Genomic DNA, 15777 nt, shown 5'->3' with positions numbered 1-15777 from the left:
TTCAGTTAATGGATGGGTGGCAATATAGTGTATGTTGAACAATCTTCACCATCTGTCAGACAGGAGCTCAAGATCCAGAAGGAGAGTAGTGCATAATGGCCCTTGACTTTGTCCAGATAGGGAAGTGTGGTGTGGAGGATGTATTTGATTGCATTGTCAGTAGTAGAAAAACTGAACAAGATCAAAAGAACTGGGCAGTGATGTGCAGATAAAGTCTTTTACCAGTCTTTTGAAGCACATCATCCCCACTAATGTCTGTGCCACAGGTAGATAGCCATTTAAGCAGACTGGGTTGGTCTTCCTTGTTGTAATGGTGGATCTTTTAAAGCATGTTGGAACTATGGAAAGGGCTAGGGACATGTAAAAGGCTGGCTGAGGATCACATTGATTTCATCACCCCCTGTTACACTGCAAAATGACTTAGAGGTCATTTTGCTGGAGCTAAAAGTGTTATTGTTTGTGTTAATAGAGTTCAAAATATCTGAAGGACCTTTCACTGTGAAAACAGGAGGTCTCCACTTTATTCTTGAAGTGATCCTTAGCCTCTTTTACAGCTCAGACCAGGATTGAGACTTTAGTCTACAGATGTGGCTTGGACCTTCCGTTCTAGCTGAACAGAAGGTCCAAATTGTTGAAGATGTTAAATAACTATGAATCTCAGTCCTAGAACATCATGGCTGGTAGAATTTAACAAGAGCTTGTGAAGACCTAAGGTATACATGGAGTGACACACAGAAAAATGACTTGAAAAATGGTAGTGACTGGCTTGCATAGCGTTTACTTTTTTCTCTTATTGTCCTTTCAATGTCCAGGTATAATATAATCAGTGACCCTGCTGGCTGGCTGAGTGTGACCATGGAAACAGGTTTGATTACACTGAAAAGCCTCATGGACAGGGAGTCCCCCTTTGTCAAGGACAACAAATATACAGCACTCATTGGTGCATATGATGATGGTAAGTAGGCCACATGCTCATCTTGTTTTCTGCAATGTTTTAGCACCATAAACTGTATCTAAAGCTTAATTATGGACTTTAACTTGCAATACATAAATTGTATTTATGTAATAATATAAATTGCTCCTGTGGTGTTTGTATGTCTCTGTCTACCAGCAGATGAAATCTCAGCAACAGGAACTGGTACTTTGATAATTCTACTTGAAGACGTCAGTGTGCCCCATTAGGAAACCTTCAGTCAAGGTGTGTCTACTTTCCCAAATACCTGGCATGTTTTTGAGCAATTTTAGTGCTGAGTAATTTTAAAATTGCAAGTACAGGTAGTCTGGGTCAAAACTGAAAAGGTTGTATTTATCCAAATGTTATCATGAATATGTTATTTTCACAAACAAATCAAGGTTTTGCAATTTTGCAAGCTAGCTTTAAAAGCCATACAGAAAACCAAGAGAACCTCCTCATACACCAGCATGTGATCTTTTTAATGTATAAGGAGCCGTGTCTGGTGAAGTTTGTATTTCCTCAACCCATTTTTTGTGTGTTAAATAAAATACTAGCATTTGTTTATTTGGGTTTCATGCTCTGGAGCTCTGAGCTGCTCCTCCTGCAAAATTATACTTGCTTGTCAAAAAACAAAACAAAAACAATTTTAAAACAGGGACAATGGACTGAGGGTGAGGGAGCTGCAGCCTTATCACATGTACAGCTCCAATGAATGATGAATAAGTGTGATGACACTTGTAAACATGCTTTGTTTACTGATCTTTGCTCTTCTGATGTGTATGTGTCTGTTTTTTCTCCAGGTGACTTCCTACCAACAAGAGCTGGTACAATGAGAAACACATGACCAGGGTGTGATTTTGCTCCCAATAGAAGAACCGTTGTCATGTGCTGAGCATTTGTAATGCAAGTTGGAACTGTTTAACTGATGTTGTTGTGCTGTGATGGGTTGGTTTTAAACTGTACGGATTGTTTTTTTGGGATTTCCAGAGGGAGCTTCTTGGTTGCAAAAATGTTTATGTTGTCTTTCTTTCTCAGGTTGTTTTTTAGTGTCTGTGGTATGGGAGGCATGAATGAATTCATTCATTCTTTCAATTTATTTAACCGCTCCAAGTCAGCTGAAATTAATAATTTTTTTCTTTCTTGACCAACGTAAAGAATACAGCTGAGGAACACAAATTATTGCTCTGAACACTACGAAGAGGATAAACCAGTTTCTAACTCTAGTCAAAGTGTTCTTGTTTCTACCGGCCAAGCCTTTGGTTCATCTGCACCAGAGTATCAACAAGCTGAAATTCTAAAACATACACTTTATTGCCCTTTGCGTAGGTCTGTCTGGGACTCACTGTCACATAGAACCTATCCAAGCTGGTTCCAAAAGTCTGAATAAAAGGTTTTAATGATAATCATGAAATCCTCAGAACAGATTAGATATTTAGAAACATTTAAAAACACAAAGTTCTGTCATGTAAAATTTAAAAAAGAAAAAACATTGCTGTAGTAAAATCTCATTTCCTTTAGTTGTATCTATGCACTGAAGTGGAGTTCAAATGACAGTCGGGTGGATTTGATCGACTCACCTGAGGCACCTATTGCACACAAACTGCATTGTGGTATTAGGAAACATGGCCTCAGAACTAAGTAAGTGTCAGATTGTTTGTCAAAAGAATCAGGGATGAAAAGTAATTGTTGTTATTATGATGAAAAGTTAAGATAAAGTGCAATAAAATCACAGAAAAATTATAAAACTAAATTATGGCACACTTCAGTCCTCCAATTTGGAACTTTCTGATAATATATCAGCTGTGGAAAATATAACAGCAAACATGCAATGCTTTAGTCTTTGTGTTCACTTTACTTGTTTTGCAATCCCTTTTAACAGACCAGTTAAAAAACAGCTTGTAGTATTGTAGGAGCCAAATTGTTCATTTTGTTTCTTGTGGGTGTTGTGCACATTTGTGCCAGTAGGTGGCAGTATCTTTAGACCTCTAGTTCATTGCCTATATAATCAGGTGGGTTAAATGGTGCAGGTGCGCACACAGGGGAAGCCATACAGTTTTTGGCTGTACCAAACAGTATAGCATGTAGAGTAGTCTACGCCAAGGAATGTAATGTGTAGTGTTGTATCCAAAAATAAATCAGCATAAAGGAAACTTTGGACAATTTGCTGTTTTTGTGGTGTTGGTGCACTTACACTCATAGCCAGGCACGTGTACAAACCCTTCATACCAGTCTGCACAGAGAGTAACAAAGAAGCCATTATAAGTATAAAATAAAATACATAGTACAGAATATGTATTTAGACACTGAAGCCACTCGAAAAAATTTGGAAATTTATCTTCCCTTTGTGTAAGGGAAGAGGTGTTAAAAGAAAACTCTGATCCTTTCCTGAGATCAACTTGAGGTGCTAGTACCTGAAGAGAAAAGTTTCATAATGCTATATTCTATGTTAGTGAACATTGTTCTGAAAGTTAAAAGATTTTGTTTGGGAAATTAAAGAAATGTTGTCAGTGTACATTTTGCTTTATGTCCTTTTGACATATTTGCAACATTTTAAGGCAAATCAGTATGTTTCTGCTTGTCATAATAATGAATAATAAAAGCTGCATCTTATCCAAGCGTCCTAATCAGTCATTGAGCAAGCACACAAAACAAATCTTTTTCACCACACGCATTTTTAGCTTGTGGTCACACAGAAAACACAAGTATAAAGATAACACTAAAAGATGACTGCACCTCATTCTGGTGGACTAAAGTAATAGTCACATACTTCTTATTCATCGCCTGAGGTTGAATTTGAACTACATGTCTTATGTATGAACTTGAAAACCGATAGAGTTAGCTCATAGAACAACCCAACACCTTGTGTACAGCTATGAACACTTAGTCATGTGCAGAGAAAGAAAGAGCAAAGTGATTTTTTTTTCTATTTAACAAGTTTGAAATAAATGTCTTCATTCCTCATTCTGAAGACTGTTCCTCAAATATACACAGCGGTAACAGTGTGGCTTAACCACAAGGTGGCTCCAGAGAGATGATTCAGTATTTTGGCACAATTTAAAATAGGCTCAAATCACATTACTCCAGACTTTTAACTGATTTGCCTCAAAACAAAATTTGCCTTGAACTTGAACTTGAACTTTTTCATCAACTTTTCCAACTAGAATTACACACAGGAAAGGACAGTCTCACAGGTTTGTCAGTAAGTGTTCTTTCTGGGATATGTGTTTATGCAACACTGGGCAGCACCGGGCTTTGCTGCATATCAGTGTGTCTGTGTGTCACTACAAGTCACAGCATGCTCATTGGCAACGCCCTGTTATTTAAAGATCTGCCTTTCTGTTGCCTTTCTGCCACAGTCAGTCACTCCTCAGGTATTCACACAATCCCTTTCCCAAAACCACTCACATTAGGTAGTTTTCAAACAACATGTGGAAAAAGGAACGCAACCTAATGCACTTACAATGTTGGTGGTTAATGACTCTTTTTTGTTTTGTTGTTGTATTTTGTTTACTTTTCTACATTTTTTTTATTTGTGTTTTACCATCATATCATATTTGTTTGCAGCATGTAATGTTTAGTGTGGTGTAGTCAGACTTTATTCTTATAACACAATAACTAGTAACATTCTGTTTGGATTTTGTTATGGGATGTGTTTCAACCAACAGAAAAAAATACCACTGCACGCAATCAGATAGTCTTCCAATCAATTAGAGCACCCAAGTATGTGACACGAGGTGATTAAGGAATTCGTTACAAATGCTTTAATGTTCTATAGTTATTTCTTTGTCAATATACAATATTTTACAATAAACATGATAGGATACTCCTAACAGCCTCTCAGATGGCAGCCATTTTGATATAAAAAAAATGTAACTCCACAGATAACTACATTGCTCTTATTTTTCCGTCCAACACCACTGTATTGTACTTACTTTCATCCAAAACAGTGCTGCCCAAATTGTGATGAAAGTTCGCAAACAGGAACATATCACACCCACCGGCTCTCCATGACCTCTAGAATCCAATATGTGATTGCTCTCATCACCCACATTTGCAATGCCCCACAATACCTGAAAGACCTACCCAATCACACTCACACACATTGATTCAACTCCTCCAATCCCACAGCACTAACCTCCTCCTTCCATGTGCAGACCATGGGAGATTGTTTTTATTTCATAGCTCCTCGTCTTTTTATTGTGTATTCTGGGTTTTTACTGTGCTCTGTAGCACTTTATTTTTAATGAAAAGTGCTTTATAAAAATTATTATTATTATTGTTGTTGTTGTTGTTGTTGTTATTATTATTATTATTATTATTATTATTATTATGCATTACTGTTACTATTATGTTATTATTGTTGTGTTTCTAGCCACTAGGAGGAGCCATTTTATCTTCTTTTTGAACTTTTGGTTTCCAACAGTTCTTGAGAATGACACTAAGCCACAATGGAATCTCAAAACAAAGAAAGAAGCTAACATGATATGTTGAGGAGATAATGGTCTACTTATATTCCAAAAATGAATTAAAAACATTAATAAAAAGCTTAATTGTTTGTCTACAAAAAAGTGTGACTCTCTTTACAATAGAACAAAACAGACCTCTAGTAACAGTTGAAGTATGCATCATGTGACTTTCTTATGTATTTCTCCATGTCTAATGAGTAATGAACCTGTTCCTGTAAAGCAGGTCTCTGGCGCTGTGGGTGTCTGTTGCAATCAGCATGATGGTCTGTTGCAGCCTCAGTGACACAGACTGATGGCTGGAATTGATAAGACATGTTTCTGCTCTTCCTGCCTATGTGTCCCTGTGTTCACTCTGCTCACAGGAACGCAAGTTTTATTCAAAACCACAGTGGGTTGCTTTGTTAAAACTTATGAGCAATTCTACCGTTTGCTACAGTGCAATCGCTGCTCCTGAGGTGGATTTGCTCCCTGTGTTTACTAATGTCAATGACTGTAATTCTAAAGAGGAACCACACCTACAGTCACAGAGCCACGACAATAGACTAGTTGTTAAACACACACAGCAGAGGTTAATATGTGGGGTGTGGCCAGAAAATCTCTCAGAGATAAACAGCAGACAGCCCTTGTCCTCAGGCAGTCTTCAAAACACTCAGATGACCTTTTGTGGTTTAAGTCTATTTCCATTTTCACAAACATATTTGTTTTTGAAGAAGCCTTTACTTTTAAAGCTTAAAATATAGTCACACTAGTAGAAGACATGATGCAGGTTAAACTGAAGGCAAGTCCCCATAGGTTCTTAAGAAGCATTCACAACAAACATGGTCAGAAAGGTTGGAGAGAAAAGAGCCATTTGAACTTTGATAAGAAACTCTGTGAGGGAGAGGATACATGTACAGAACCGATCAGTATCAGTTGGTTAAAACATTAATGAAATTTATGACTGTAATAATTATTGTTTCTTTCAAGAGCAGCCTTCTTGGTTTTTTAACCATAAGAGCAATCCACAAAGAAAGTATTTTAACCTATCACAATTAACAAATACACTTCATTTATTAGCAGTTAAAGAAATGCATTGTTTTATCTTAGAACAATTTCTTTTTCTTTCTTTGTACAAGAAGTGTAACAGACATTTGTTTTTCTTTGGCTTGTAACAGGTTGTGTTAGATAACTTTGGCTTCCCCTGTAGCAGCTGTCAGGTATTGTGTACATTTATTGTTCTGGACAATTTTGCTGTTATCACTCGGAAGATCAACCATAACATAAAAGGAGGAACCCAATGCTGTGGCACATCAGCTGCATCAACTGCATCAACTGCGTTATAAGATTCAAGTGTTAATTAATGGAAAATCTGATAAGAGAAATTCTTGAAATTCTGAAGTCTTGACCAGTTTCAGACTGGGTTTCCCCTTAACAGCATGACTGACAGACTCATCACTGCAGGCCTGGGGAGCATGACACACACACACACACACACACACACACACACACACACACACAATCCTAGTAAACAGGACATTTTAGAGGAAGAGTACCAGCAGATAATCATATGAATGTCACTCACGTGTATCCCCCCTTTAAAGTCCTAGTGAGAGTGTGACAAGGTAACAAAGGAGGGGCCGAAGAAGGAACACATTAAGGTAATGGAGCGACCAAGCCAGCCTTCAGATCTTTATTTTCTATCTCTTATAATTTATTTTCTATTACTAACCACTGTGTCTCACTCTCTCCCCTCCGCTCCCTATCTGACCTGTGGAGTTCTAAGCTACATCTGCTGTCGTGGCCTCATCAACCAGCCCAGTCTTCATGGTCTGGAGTGCTGTGTATCAGACCTGTGGAGCTCCATAAATTGCATCTGCCCCAGTCGTCATGGCCTCCTCCAGTTGTCCACTCCTACCTAGATGAACAATTCACCAACCTGCCCATGATTCCTGTTACACTCACAAACTGTCTCATAGATCATCAGCTATGTGTTATATTACTAGACCCTACATGTTTCCTTCAGCTTGATATATGTATCTATGACAGAAGTTTGTTTATCTTGTTTCTCCTGCCCTTCTTTTCTCTCTATCTTCTCCGTCTCTAACCGGCTGGCCTTCGGCAGATGGTTCCCTCCATATGAGCTGGGTTCTGCTCAAGGTTTCTTCCTGTTAAAAGGGAGTCTTTCCTTGCCACTGTCGCCCTCAGGCTTGCTCTGGAGGTTGCAGGCTGCTTTTTGTGAAGCGTCTTGAGATGATTTGTATTGTTATTGCCGCTATATAAATAAAACTGAACTGAACTGAACTGAACTGAATTGAACTGAATTGAATTGAATTGAATTGAATTGAATTGAATTGAATTGAATTGAATTGAATTGAATTGAATTGAATTGAATTGAATTGAATTGAATTGAATTGAATTGAATTGAATTGAATTGAATTGAATCTCAATCCCATAGAAAATCTGTGAAGGGAGGTGAAACTCGACAGCCTCCAAATCTTCACGATTTAGAGGCTGTCTGTAAAGAGAAGTGGAACAACATCCCTCTTGAAATGTGTGCAAATCTTGTGACCAACTACAAGAAACATCTGACCTCTCTGCTAACCAACAAGGGTTTCTTCACCAAGTATTAAGCGGTATTAAGTAATGTTTTGTTTGAGAACTGTTGCAGTCTAACCAGCCACAAGGCTAGATATTAATAAGTGTATTTAGCCTTTAACCCCTGGCTGCCATTTTGAAGTTTTGAGTATGTGTTTTTTAAAAAAAAAAAAAATGTGATCTGAGTATGTGATCTTAGTCTGTAACCCTAGTTTTTATGTTGTGTCCTACACCAATGGCACTAGTCTGACCCCTGTCGCTGGCTTTTCACGTGATTCAGGATATTGAATGGTGTGAAAAGGCAGTGAAACGAGTAGGGGAAATATCACTCTGGTTGGCTGTACACACTACCAGTACCAGTGCACAATAACAACTATGTAAAGGATAAGAATAAACAAACCCAGGAAGTTCAAAGTGCACACACAGGGAACGCTTCATTACTCACGTACTCACTCGCTGGGCATTGAAATACCCACATATTTTCACAGCAACATTAATTAAGTGTAGACCAAATGATTATCATGATTCTGGATAGGCCAACTCTGTACTTCCTTGCCACTGGTATTAGCTCTTCTGGTTTCCCCTTTTGATTTATATAAAAAGACTACTACGACCCGATCATGAAAGTCAATTCCTGATTCTTAAGGGCAGGGCATGTAATATGATTTGGTTGTGTGTGTCTGTTCAGTGCAGCTTCTTGGTCCAAACACAGACAACATGAAACAACATTGCAGTCTGACTCTTTTGCCAGTAGTCCTTAAATGAGATTTATATTGATATTGATATTTCACAGACATTTACCTATACAGCTGTCTCATCTAGATTTAAGCACAGGTAAGGGCTACCTGCAGGGCGTTTCTGCCTGACACACCAGAGCCACTTCTGTTTCTGGCTGCTTTCTCTGCCGAAAAGGCATGCCAAGTCCTTGGATATCTTCTTTAGCTTTGGTCCGGTCATTCCCACATTCCATGTGTGTGTATGTATATATATATATATATATATGTGTGTGTGTGTGTGTGTGTGTGTGTGTGTGTGTGTGTGTGTGGTAAATGGTTTTGTTTTTATTCGCTCACGCAAGCACAGACACATTCACACACCATATGAGGCTTACAGTAACTGCTGATAAACTCTTCTATTAACAGGAAATTGCACTGCTTCGGAGCTATCATTCAGTAAATACTGTAGAAGTATTTCAGAAGCATGTAGTCACTTGTCAGTTTGCTCATCCACCTAAACAAGGATGGGCTGGAACAATTACTCAGTAGGGGGAAGGGCAGTTCTCACACCTCCCCCTCTGTAAAGTCCTTTGTTGCATTAATTTGGCATTTCAGGTGAAGCTTCAGAGCTAAACACATTCCCAGAAAAATCTCAGCTCAACACACACGTACACAGACAAATCTACTTTCTTGTAATTTCTGATCTGACGTGATTTGAGATACTTTGACTTGTAGCACTTCACAGGAAAGCTGCTATTCGCTTTGTCTGAGTGGTTATGTGACTGTGTTTAAGTGAAGCTCTAATTAGAAAGGAAAAAGATTTCTCTTCCATGAAGATCTGATGGGAACTAAAAGCTTATGAGCAGCATGATGATGGGCTTTTAACAGGAAGTCCAGTGTTATTGCATGATGGAAATGCTTTTATGCTGTTGTCAGCAGCAGACAGATAGATACGTCCCACCATCTTATACATTGTCCTCCTTGTGGAGCTGTTCCTGGAACCTCTTAGTGTTGATAAATCACTGAGCAGGAAGTGAAGGCTTAACACTGTCCTGTCACTATTCACAAAAGTGGATACACAAAAAATCAAAAACAGTCTACTTGGGTACATAAAATTGCTACATCACAGACATACATCACAGAGAGAGACATGGCACACAAAAATAAAGAACCTGTATCTGATTGAAAACTGGATATCAGCTGACTGGTCGAGTCAGAGTGAATCTGAAAGTTAGTTTGAGAGTTGTATAGGCCAGAATATTCCCTGTGCAAAGAGCCACATTGTTGATAGATAAATCTGTGACTATCATTGCAATGCATTTAGTTCTTTACATTATTTATTACATTTAGTATACCTTTTGATCTATTACTTTTACCTATTCATAATTTTTATTATAAAAATGACATTCTTTTACTATTTTATTACCTACTTCTTATGCAGATCAAGTATTCAAACAAAGTGAGCCAATCTCTACATATGTCTTAGACAGCCTAAAAATATCAGATAGTACTTTTTGTTTGGGGATCACTGAACTGACTGTGCTACTCAAAATTAAAATCAAATCAAACTTTATTTATATATATAGTACTTTTTCTAAAAAAAAAATTAAAAAATGCAACCCAACGTGGTTCGCACAAATAAAAAAAAACATCACAACTAACAAAATCAAGAACCCTCCATATATACACATACAGACACATATAAACACACTCACACATACATGTGCACACACATGTACGCACTACGCATACACAGACACACACATGTCCACACTCACACCCATATACACAAGTTGTTGATGAGACATGGCGGGACACTGAGGCTTGAGGCAAGGACGACACTACCTCTGGGGGTCCCTCCACGCCGAGGCGTCCCAGCCCCTTGACTATAGGGGTGCTGCTGCAAAGATCAGCCCGACCCAGGCAGAGAGGCGGGCCCCACAACTAGGTGTAGAGCATCCAGCCACCCAGGCCGGAAGGACCTCTGGTTCGACACCCCCACGGACAGACATTCACTGCATGGCCCAGGTGTGGCAGGACCCACAACTAAAAACATCTACTAAAATCGTCTTTCAGTTCAACATAACACACAATCAATAAGAGTTCCAAAAGTTGGTCTTGAATCCCCCCCGCTGGGAACTGACTATCCTCCTGCAGAACTGTTGGTTTTGAATTTTCTGAGGGATGTTGTTTTATATCCCACAGTTACTGTGTTTCCCTGCTGTTGCCAGCAGATACTACAGTTACTAAACATTGACCTGTTGGGTTAATAATTGACTAGATGTCCCTTTAGCAACCACCATTAATGGCCTTGAGAGACTGCCAGGCAGTGAAACATGTAAATGATCTGAGTTCATGCTGGATGTGGAGCGAAGGAAATGTACATTGTTGTAGGTATCTGTTTTCAGTAAGTAGCATAGCTTAAGATACACTGTATTAAACGAGAGCAAAGGTTTACTAAACATTACTCAAAACAGGTATGACAGGTTGAAAGCTTCTGAAGTCTATTGTTTCCTCTCAGTGTAGTTACTCATTGATCAGGACCTTTTAGCTTATAATGCCAGAACTCAGGTCTTGTCTAGCAGCTCACGGGCTTTACATTTTTGCCATATAAGCATGCAAACCTAAATACAAAAAGGCTGCTAAAGTGGTCATGCATTTTAAAGAAATGCAAGCTGTAGTTTTTGAGGTCTGTTTTTTTTCCTGTTTTGTCTTTCAGTTCCCTCTTTCTCTTCCTTTTATAAAGCTTGCCACTGTACAACAATAAGTAACATTTGTTAATAACTTCTCTTCCACCATTTCTTCCTCTTACCAATTTGTTTTCTCATCTGTTTAACAAGATTCAAGTTGACGTGGAGTTGAGGAGCTTGTTATTCATTCCAGAACAACTGTAGAAGGGCTGAGGGCTAAGAAAAGGAGAGAAACAGAGACAGAGACAACATTTCACTATCAGAAATTCTACAAAGGATAAGAAAGCTGCTTAGGATAAACTTTGTCTCTTAGCTGAGATATATAAACATAGTCAAGGTCAGTGGGAGTATTTGTTCAGTTTGAATGAAGAGGTTGGTTGATTAAGTGCTACAGTCCTGTTTCTCCAGGAGCCTGTCACATTCTATCAAATTGAGTTGTTAAAGTCACATAATAAAGCTAGGAAATTACATTATTTTTTCCTTTATATGCTCAAAACTGAATGTTGCGGTTGTGCGGGGGGTATTTGCTCCTTCCATTGACTATGTTTTTGTAGTTAGATGGCTTCTTCGGTAAAGATATGTCATTATGATATGGCATTTTTGCCTTTCTGTCAATGGGTTGACTAATGTGTGCAGAATGTATTGTCTCGCAGGGACATTTAAGGCGAAGGTTTGCTGTTGAAGGGTTAAGATGTCTCCTCAAGCATGAGAATTGCTCATAATGAATGTCTGGTGGCTCGGAGCTCTCCAAAAGCAACACACAGCTACTGTATTTAATGTTCATCACCTGCAAGGGTACAGATCAAAGGCAGAATAGTGGGGCCTTGGTAAAGGAAAAGGCACTGGCAAAGGAATGCGAAACTTAACTTCCCTGTCAGGCAGGGGCTGAGCTGAGCTGGGAAGTTTTTTCTTGAACCCAGAAGTAATGGCTAATAGTTACAATGATTACAAAAATAAACATATTCTGAAAGTTGTGATTGTGACTTAAACTGGTGTTTGAGGAAGAGTCTGAGATTATGATGTGTCCTTTGTGGACCATGGTACTCTTGCCAGCGCTTATTGTTGATATACTGTTTACAGTCCGGACCATATATAAAACCCTAAAAAGGAGCTCTAAAAATATAGTGCTAAATCACACACTCATGTGACCTTAAGTCACAAGAAGACTAAAGTCACATTATGAAATGTTTTTTTTTTTTTTTTTTTTTTTTTGTTATTTAAATTGACCACAAGCACAAATTTAACAAAAGTTGACCTATTCACAGGGACAGCAGAGGCGTTATTTCAGCCATACTCACATAAGGAAGTGAATCACTCACTGACATGATGTAATCTGACTCTGCTCACTATCTTCCTCCCACCCACGTCTTCACTGCCCCATTATTCCACTCATCCTCTTCTTAACTCCCTCCCTCTCCATCCTATACTGACCCTTTTACAGGCTAAGTGGTGGTCGCTGTAAACTGACCAGCCTTTCTCTCACACATTCCTCTTTCTGTGGGAAAGAGGAATGAGTGATAGAGGGGAGGAGTAAAGGATAAGATCACTTAATTGCTTGTTGAAAAGTGCGCGATTTTTCATGCCTACTCACCCCAAAGCTATGAGAACTGAAAATGAATGAATGAAAATGAAAATTTAACAATGGGATACGTCCAGTATGAGGTTCATTGGTGATTCGAAACTGGCCGTAGGTGTGAATGGTTGTGCGATAGCCATGGCGACATGTCGGTGTACCCCGCCTCTCAGCCGATGACAGCTGGGATAGGCTCCAGAAACCCCCGCGACCCTCTAACAACATGAATGAATGAATGTCCGGTATGTATATGTTCATTTCATGTTTTATATTATTTACATTTGCTTAAAATGATTTTCCCTAGGTGTGCCCCTTTAAGAAGAAATCTCAAGTTTGGGTATAGTTTGTACATTTTGTAGATCTAGTGACTTCTCTCCTTAATTTAGTATTTACTTTGGTGTACTCTTGGACGGAAAAAATTAAGGGAGCACCTAGCATTAGCAGCTACTGTACTACACGTTAGCTTGAAGATAACGTTAAAAGTGCAGTCATCTTTGGCTTGCTAAAAAACAATCAAAACCATAAATTGATTTTACAGTCATAATTTCTATATACAGTCCATCTGTCTGTTATGTGAATTCACCTGACATAATATATAAGAAAGGAAGGACGAATAAGGCCGCCGCTAACCGGCAGTAGTCTACTGACCCCGGTGGCGGTGCATTGTGAGTTAACGTTACTGAGAGTGAAGCCTTTATTTGCTTTCATCAGTCGGTAAACTACCAGCGTTTGACGAGTGCTGTCAAAGTAATAGTAAATAAAGCAAGCAGACACACGGAAACGTTAAGTTGGCATATACCTGAAAGCACTGTAGCAAGAATATCAAGTTAAAAGTAGTCAGCTTTGGCTGGCTAAAATTTTACCAAAACCATAAATTGTCTCCACGGCCATTGTTTAAATAAACTGAGTACAAAGTTGTTTTGGTTTTTCTTTTTTCTTTTTTTTTCTTCTTTTTTTAACACTGTCAGCTTCTGCTGAGTGGAGAATATTTTGTCTTGATGTTAAATATAGTTTAGTTTATTTCAAACATGTTAAAAGCAAAACTAATCATACGCAAATTGGCTTAATAAACATAAATAACACTAAATGAAAAATAAAGTACACATAAACTGAAACTTACATATTATACAAATCTTAAAAGGAGTGGGAATGAATATGGACTCATTTATCGCAGCGCTTCCTAATATAATGGCAGTGTTCATCCCAGGAGTTGATAAGAAAACATCAAGAGCATAAATGTTAGCTAATTCCTTCAGCCTTCAGAAAAAGTGCATCTGTCAGATACACCAATCAGACATAACATTATGACCAGTGACAAGTGAAGTGAATAACACTGATTATCTCTTGATCACCGCACCTGTTAATGGGTGGTATATAATGGGCAGTAAGAGAATATATTGTCATCAAAGTTGATGTGTTTGAAGCAGGAAAAATGAGCAAGCGTAAGAATTTGAGTGAGTTCAACAAGGGCCATATTGTGATAGCTATACCACTTGACCCTGTGAAGCAACACACATTTGATCTGGACCACAGGTGGATCCTGTCAAGTTAATTGGGAAACAGCTAGTCACACTTAATGCTGGCCTGCTCCAGCCACAAGGCAGTTAACCACACTTTAAATAGTCAGCAGAAGTAATTATACATTGATTTAACTTCTTAACTTAAAAAATATTATTGGATGATTGTGTTTTACTCAAAAGCAATTTCTTTATTTTAAGATATGTTGGTGCATGGTTTGGTTAAACTCTGTTGAATGTATGCAAACAAATACAATCATGAAATAAGACATTTCAATACAGAATATGAGCATGCATTTTTTTGCAATGACTATTCTTTTTTAAATGTCAGTAACAATGTTCATGATGTTCATCTTACTGTCAATATATAGTCTGAGTATATTTAATGGTAAATATACTCAGACCTTATTGTTAGTAAATTAACATTCTCACACTGACGAGAAATAAAGTCACACAGTGCAAGCTAATCTTTCAGTCAGCTGAGATCCAGACAGTCAGGTGAAGAAAACAGGGATGGATGAAGGAAGTGCTCTTAAATATTAATTATTGATGCTTATCACCACAGATAATGACTTAAATGTGTGCATTCAAAATGGTTTACCAGACATAGATTATTAATGATTTATGAGATGCTCAAGACTCAAAAGGGACACTGAATATAGAAGTGAAAACAGAAATTTCAGTTGACTAAAATGACTTAATTATAGCAACTGGCTTCATTTTAGTATGATGATAAATATGTATGACCTGTCCAGCGTGTAACCTGCCTCTTGCCCAACAGCTGGGATAGACTCCGGAAACCCCCACAACCCTAGTAAGGATAATCGGTAGAAGAGAAGATGAGATAAATATTTGTGTTTGTGTCTATCTTGCTGTTTGAATTAGGACCATATTTACTTCAGAATCAGAATTTAGTTATTAATCCCAAGGGGAAATTACTTAACAATGGGGAACCTGAAACTTCCACATGGTTTAGAAAGCTGTTGGTGACTCTCAGGCTGGTTTCATACTAATGACTTGACAAATGCTTTTACATTTGTTGTGCACAAACACCTTTACAAAGGAAAAGTCAGTTTCCGCTAGCAGTTCCCTTCCCTTGTGTGTGTATGTGTGTGTGTGTGAAAGAGAGAGAGAGAGAGAGACAGAGAGAGATGAGAGACAGAACAGAGAGTGGTGCGGCTCCCTACGCTCAGATACAGCTCATGGTTTATTAATAACTACAGTGCTGTCAGTCACTGAGACCTGTCTGCTGTAAATCGGATAGCTTTTTCTGAACAGAAACTACT

The sequence above is a fragment of the Mugil cephalus genome, chromosome 13, assembly GCF_022458985.1.
Source record: "Mugil cephalus isolate CIBA_MC_2020 chromosome 13, CIBA_Mcephalus_1.1, whole genome shotgun sequence".
Classification (NCBI taxonomy): Eukaryota; Metazoa; Chordata; class Actinopteri; order Mugiliformes; family Mugilidae; genus Mugil; species Mugil cephalus.
Note: the sequence above shows the minus strand (reverse complement) of the source record.